Source organism: Sciurus vulgaris (genome assembly GCF_902686455.1).
Source record: "Sciurus vulgaris genome assembly, chromosome: 16".
In the NCBI taxonomy this organism is placed as follows: Eukaryota; Metazoa; Chordata; class Mammalia; order Rodentia; family Sciuridae; genus Sciurus; species Sciurus vulgaris.
Window position 1 is genome coordinate 7,129,349 of NC_136477.1, and position 5,887 is coordinate 7,135,235.

Genomic DNA, 5,887 nt, shown 5'->3' on the forward strand with positions numbered 1-5,887 from the left:
TGTCTCCCTTCCACCTCCACAATTTGCAAGGCAATGACGGATGATCTTGTCACACACATCCTGTTTGCAAAGAGAGGATTTGTGCTCAAGAGGAAAATGGTGGCTGCCACTGTGCACAGAGAGTGGAAGGTCAGCTGCAGGACAGCTGCAGTGATGATGGACAGGCAGGAGGAGCCCCGGGGGCTTGGGGTCCACCATCTTCTGCATGAGTTCTCCTGAGACCTTCCACGGGATGGAAGGTTGGGGACTCGAGACTCATGTCCAAAGCAGTATCTAGGAGACTTAATTACTGAACAGGCATCACTGTAGAAAGATGCTGGTCACCTCCCTTGGGTGTTGGATGAACACAGAGGACCATCCTCTTAGGGGTAGAGGGATCAAGGGGACACTGAGCTCTGTGACAAAGTCGGCCTCTGAAGAACCCTCAGCTCTTGTTTCCTGACTGGCCACAGAATGTGTGCAGTTCCTATGTCCCTGGGGGCTCAGGCTCAAGAGAAAAATGGTGGCTGCCACTGTGCAGACAGAGCAGAAGGCCAGCTGCAGGACAGCTGCACTGAGAGGGTTTTCAAAGCTCCCCAAGAACACGGCTTAGTGATGAAGGACAGGCAGGAGGAGCCCTGGGGGCTTGGGGTCCACCATCTTCTGCATGAGTTCTCCTTACAGCTTCCACGGGATGGAATGGTGGGGGACTCCGGACTCATTTCCAAAGCAGTGTCTAGGAGACTTGAGTTACTGGACAGGCATCATTGTGAAAAGAAGCTGGTCACCTCCCCTGGGTGTTGGATGAACACAGAGTACCATCCTCTTAGGGGTAGAGGGATCAAGGGGACACTGACCTCTGTGACAAAGTCGGCCTCTGAAGAACCCTCAGCTATTGTTTCCTGACTGGCCACAGAATGTGTGCAGTTCCTATGTCCCTGGGGGCTCAGGCTCCAACACCTTCATTAGCAAACATTAAACTTGCTCTTTGACCCTAAGGCAGTTGTAAATCCTTAGGGATCAAGCCTCTAGAGAGACCAGTCGGGAGGCCCAGGCCCTTATTCTGCAGAGCCACATTGCACATCCTCTGTCCCCATCCCTGCTTCCCCACACTTCACTTCTCTCGCACACATGCATGAGCCACCCTTCTCTACCTGGGATCCAGCCTTCCTTTAACTAAAACATTGGCAGTTCTGGAGTCTGATTCTAGTTTTATATTTGAATCATAGGTTTGTTTTTTGCTGTGGGTAAATGAAATATTTTTTAATATAACTAATACATTGCCAAAATGCATTCACAGCAGTTTTACTCTGAAAGTCACTGAATGTTGCATGAATCTTAATCTTTATTCTATGTGTTTAACTCATTAGATTCTCATTTGTGATTTACCAATAGTTATGATTGATCAATAGAGACATATTCTTCAATCCCTTTTAAGAGTTTCATGATGGCTGTTTCAAATATCACCAAAGTTCTAGGGTACATTTTTCACCAAATGAGGGTATCATGGGTTCAAATTATGATTAATTAATAACAGTGCTTTGAGAGATTGTCTCACTGGCAAACAGTGGTGTGCTGGTTTATTGATCCTCCCAGGAGTCACAGTGAGATTTCAGCCACAATGAATACGTGGAGACAGTGTCTGTGGTAGTGGCTGATTACATACATTTTATCACTAGTGAATTGAATATTTTCACATGTTCATCAATATCATTCACTCAATCTAACTCTTTCTCTTGAACTTGTTTTCTTAAATCCATCACCATTTTATATATTATTTCATACACTTGAATCAAGGTAGCATTGTGGTATCGTACTATACTGCTTTACCTCCATTTATTTTAAGCATGTGAAATAATAAAGAAAATATGAAAAGGCATGGATGAGTGTAGAAAATTACAAATAGTCATAAAAACGTGAGCCTATGAACAGGGTACCTTTGGGACTGTAACTAAAAATCTTCATTCCTACAAGGAATGTACTTTAACTGACTTCTGAGGTACCATCTCTAAGACAGATGATATTAGTGCAAGGATAGACAGGACAGTTCTAGGGTTTAGAAAAGGTGCAGAAAACATGAACCCATAAGTGAGCTTCTTCTTTATTTCCAAATTGGCATTGCAGTAAATGATTAAAATGGTGCAAAGTACTGAAAATGATTCTGATTCCATTCTTACATCACAGGTAAAGACAAATCTCATGTGGAACCAGCCTAGACTGGGATATCTAAGGTTATAAAAGTCCTACTGGGGCAAAGTTGAGGTTTCAGTGTCAAAAACTATTAAGGACTGTGATGATATGGAGTCATTAAAAAATATGAAAAGTCAAACATTTGAGAGTCGCTTTTAAATACCACAGAACACATGAAAAATACAGAAATGTGAATGAAGAATTAACTTATAATCTGTACAAAAAGATTTATATTATGATTATATAAAGAGCTAGTAGATGTTAGGAAATATGAAATATTTTGAACACACATATTTCAGTCAGGAGACAATAAACGATCAATATTATGTGAAATGACTCTGAAGCTTGTCAGAGAGTTGTAAAGTAAGTGAGTGATGCTTCATTCACAGCCTTAGATGGTCAGATAAGTGAAACACGTGGGGATGACGTGGAACACCAGGAACATGCCACTGGGAGGGGACAACGGAGGAGTCACTTAGAAAATAACTCTCTGGAGCTTCCCAAAGGAAGAAAGTTACCCTGCTATAGCCAGTGATTCCAACCCAAGTGTGTGACTAAATTTCATTTCTTTCCAAAGACACAGAATATTCAGAATAATATTCAATTTAAGCATCAGATAAAGATACTGATAGGACATCAACATCACAAATACTTATTTTCATTTCTGCAAAACGCAATTTAAAATATGGAGTTTTAAATTGAATAAATAATTGCTGAACACAGCAGAACAGATTTGAAGTCAGACATGGGAATTACAGTAACACATGGAATTCTCCTTAAAAATTTAAAATTTTCCAAGGAAGCATAGAAAATACACTTATGGAATATATAACCCTACAGTGTGATAAAAATACACCACAGTCCTGCAACATGGCAGTTTTCAAGGGCAATAATGGTCAAAAATTGGGTACAACAATGAGATTTCTATCTCCATGGTTACTACTCTTTCTCCTTTTCTCCTACCTTCTCCAATTCCTTCTCTCACAGGAAGCTTGTAATTACACTGAATTCCCACGCACACATCCAAGAAAAGATCCTCATTTCTCAAGTGATTACTATTCATGCATTTATAGAATAAGCTAATCATAAGTTCTTGGGACAGATTCTGGACATACTTTGAGGCCACTATTTACCAACTACAGAGATGCATGTCTGGTAGATTCATGAATAAGGTACATGTCTATTTGTCAACAGACAAACAGGAAGTACACTGAGACTTCTCATGTACTCTGCATCAAGTATTCTCATGTATTCTGCATCAAGTTTAGGAACAATACCTGAATTTGTTGCTACCACCTGGTGTCTTGGAAGGCAAGTAGTCCTAGGAGGAGGCCACCTGTGGACATATAGGAGGAGGACATAAACAAGCCCTACTCTGCCCTGTATACTTCCTATCTTAGAAATCCTTGTAAGAAAAGGTAACATTCTTTGTAGTGAGATCACATTAGTGATAGACTGTACTTATTGCAGTAGGACTGAATGACAGCTTCGTTGATAAGTATCAACTCTCTCCCAATCATCTCAAAAGACTGATATTATCTAATTATGTGAAGTTTATCGGCAGTGAATCTGAGTGTGGTGGACACCGTTTTTATCTCAGAGGAATATGACTTTCAAAGAAATGGTTTTGTATTTACATCTGAGGCTTTGCAAGTCCATCAGTAAGACTACCATGAAAATGAAATTCTCATGGCTTCAATCAAGGAGTTAGATGGAAACTAGTAGCTAATGTCACCATAGATTTGATTAAATATTTTTCTGGCCCTTTCATCCATCACCAACTTTTCTACGTGTGTACAGGAACAAAATTTCCTGAAACCTGTATCCCTCCTATGGGTTCTACTTCTGTGAATATCCAGGAAGGAACTTCTGTTTAAGCAATGGAAATCATGGGTCCAAACAAAAGAGCCACACAAAAAGCAAAATCGGGATTCAAGTCACCTTAAAATGTACCTTCTCATTACATTGTGTCACTATTTTAGATGAAGCTTGTGCCAGAGTATCAGGAATTCACGGCTCCCTAGGAATCCTGTCACTTCAGCTTACTCTAGAATCCAAAATACAAAGCAAATGACTAATCATAAAAGAGAAGCTATCCTACTAATTAGCTTCCTCACAGCTTCCTTTATGTCCTGTTCCTCAGGCTGTAGATGAAGGGGTTCAGCATTGGAGGGACCACAGTGTACATCACTGAGGCCACTGCAGTCTTCCCTGCAGATTCAGTCACTGCAGAGCTAATGTACACCCCCAAAGCTGTCCCACAGAACAAGGAGACAACAGAAAAGTGAGATCCACAGGTGGGAAAGGCTTCATGCTTCCCTTCTGATGATGGAATGCTCAAGATAGAGTACACAATGTGAATATAAGAGAAAATGATTCCAAAGAGAGGAAGAACAGCAAATATGCAAGTTTCAACATATATCAAGATGTTATCAATGTGTGTATCAGAGCAGGCCAGTTTGATGATTGAGGTAGTTCACAGAAGAAGGTGGGGATCTCCAGCAATGTGCAGAAGGACAGCCTCAGTATCATCAGAGTGTCAAACAGGGCATCAACAGTGCTTATGGACAGAGATGTCAGGACCAGTATGACACAGATGCAGAGGTTCATGATGGTTGTATAACTCAGGGGGTGACAAATGGCCACATAGTGGTCATAGGCCATAACTGCAAGGAGAAACTTTTCCAAGACAGCAAAAATTATGACAAAGCAGACCTGGGAGAGGCAGCCTGTGTAAGTGATGCTCTGGACCTGTGTTTGGATATTTAGCAGCATCTTTGGTATGGTGCTTGTAATGAAGCAGATGTCATTGAAGGAGAGACTGCAGAGGAAGAAATACATCAGGGTGTGGAAGTGGGGGTCAGAGCTGATGGCCAGGATGATGAGCAGGTTTCCCAGGATGGTGACCAGGTACATGGACAGGAACAGGCTGAAGATGAGGGGCTGCAGTACTGGATCCTCTGTCAGTCCCAGAAGGAGGAATTCTGTTTGTTTTCTTATTTCCATGTATTAAAGATTCTGATGGAAATGTTGGGGATGAAAAGATAATAAAATGTTTGGATATTGCAGCCTCGTTTCCATTAATGATAGAAATGAAGAGAAACTCTGGGTAATGGACCAGCAAGGAGTCTATGCTTCAGCAAGCCCTCCAAATGACCCTTATGTATGCTGAGTGTTGAGAACCTGTTCGTTATACACCAAACCTTTTCTGTGGCTTGTAGTAGAATCCAGTGAATGTTCAGACTTTTTTCTGTTAGTTCCTTCCTCAGTTCTTCTTCACTTACACTGATTTTGCCTCTACTCTCTTTATATAAAATATTTTTCATGGGCTATTTTTCATTTGCTATTCTGAATGCTTAGAAAGAAACAAGATCAAAGACATGCTATTCAGTCAGAATCATCCTCTGCCTTTAAAAATGTCATGAATGCAGTTTTGAAATCCTTGTCTAATGCAATGGTTCCTTAACCTTAGATCGCTTCAGAATCACCAGGAATCTTTTCAAACTGCAGAAGTGTTAGTTCCTATGATCATCCCCATTGACTCCTGAGGACACCTAGGTAAGGTGAGGTGATGTCATGGATGTGAACTCTGCAGTGGGTGCTTTGTCCAGACTCGGTTTGACCTCTGATTTTCTGAGTGCTGAGTTCACTCTGGACCAAGGTATCTGAATATCTCTGGATAGTACAGAACTAGCACTGTTAAATGATCACTCAGATC

General features: G+C 41.1%; 1 pseudogene across 1 annotated transcript; it reads right to left on the reverse strand.

The window, feature by feature from the left end:
• Positions 1-4,247: 4,247 nt before the first annotated feature.
• LOC306647077 (olfactory receptor 7G2-like) lies at positions 4,248-5,175 on the reverse strand (annotated as a pseudogene). The gene has a single exon. The product of its transcript is annotated as an olfactory receptor 7G2-like (transcript).
• Between the last annotated feature and the right edge of the window lie 712 nt (positions 5,176-5,887).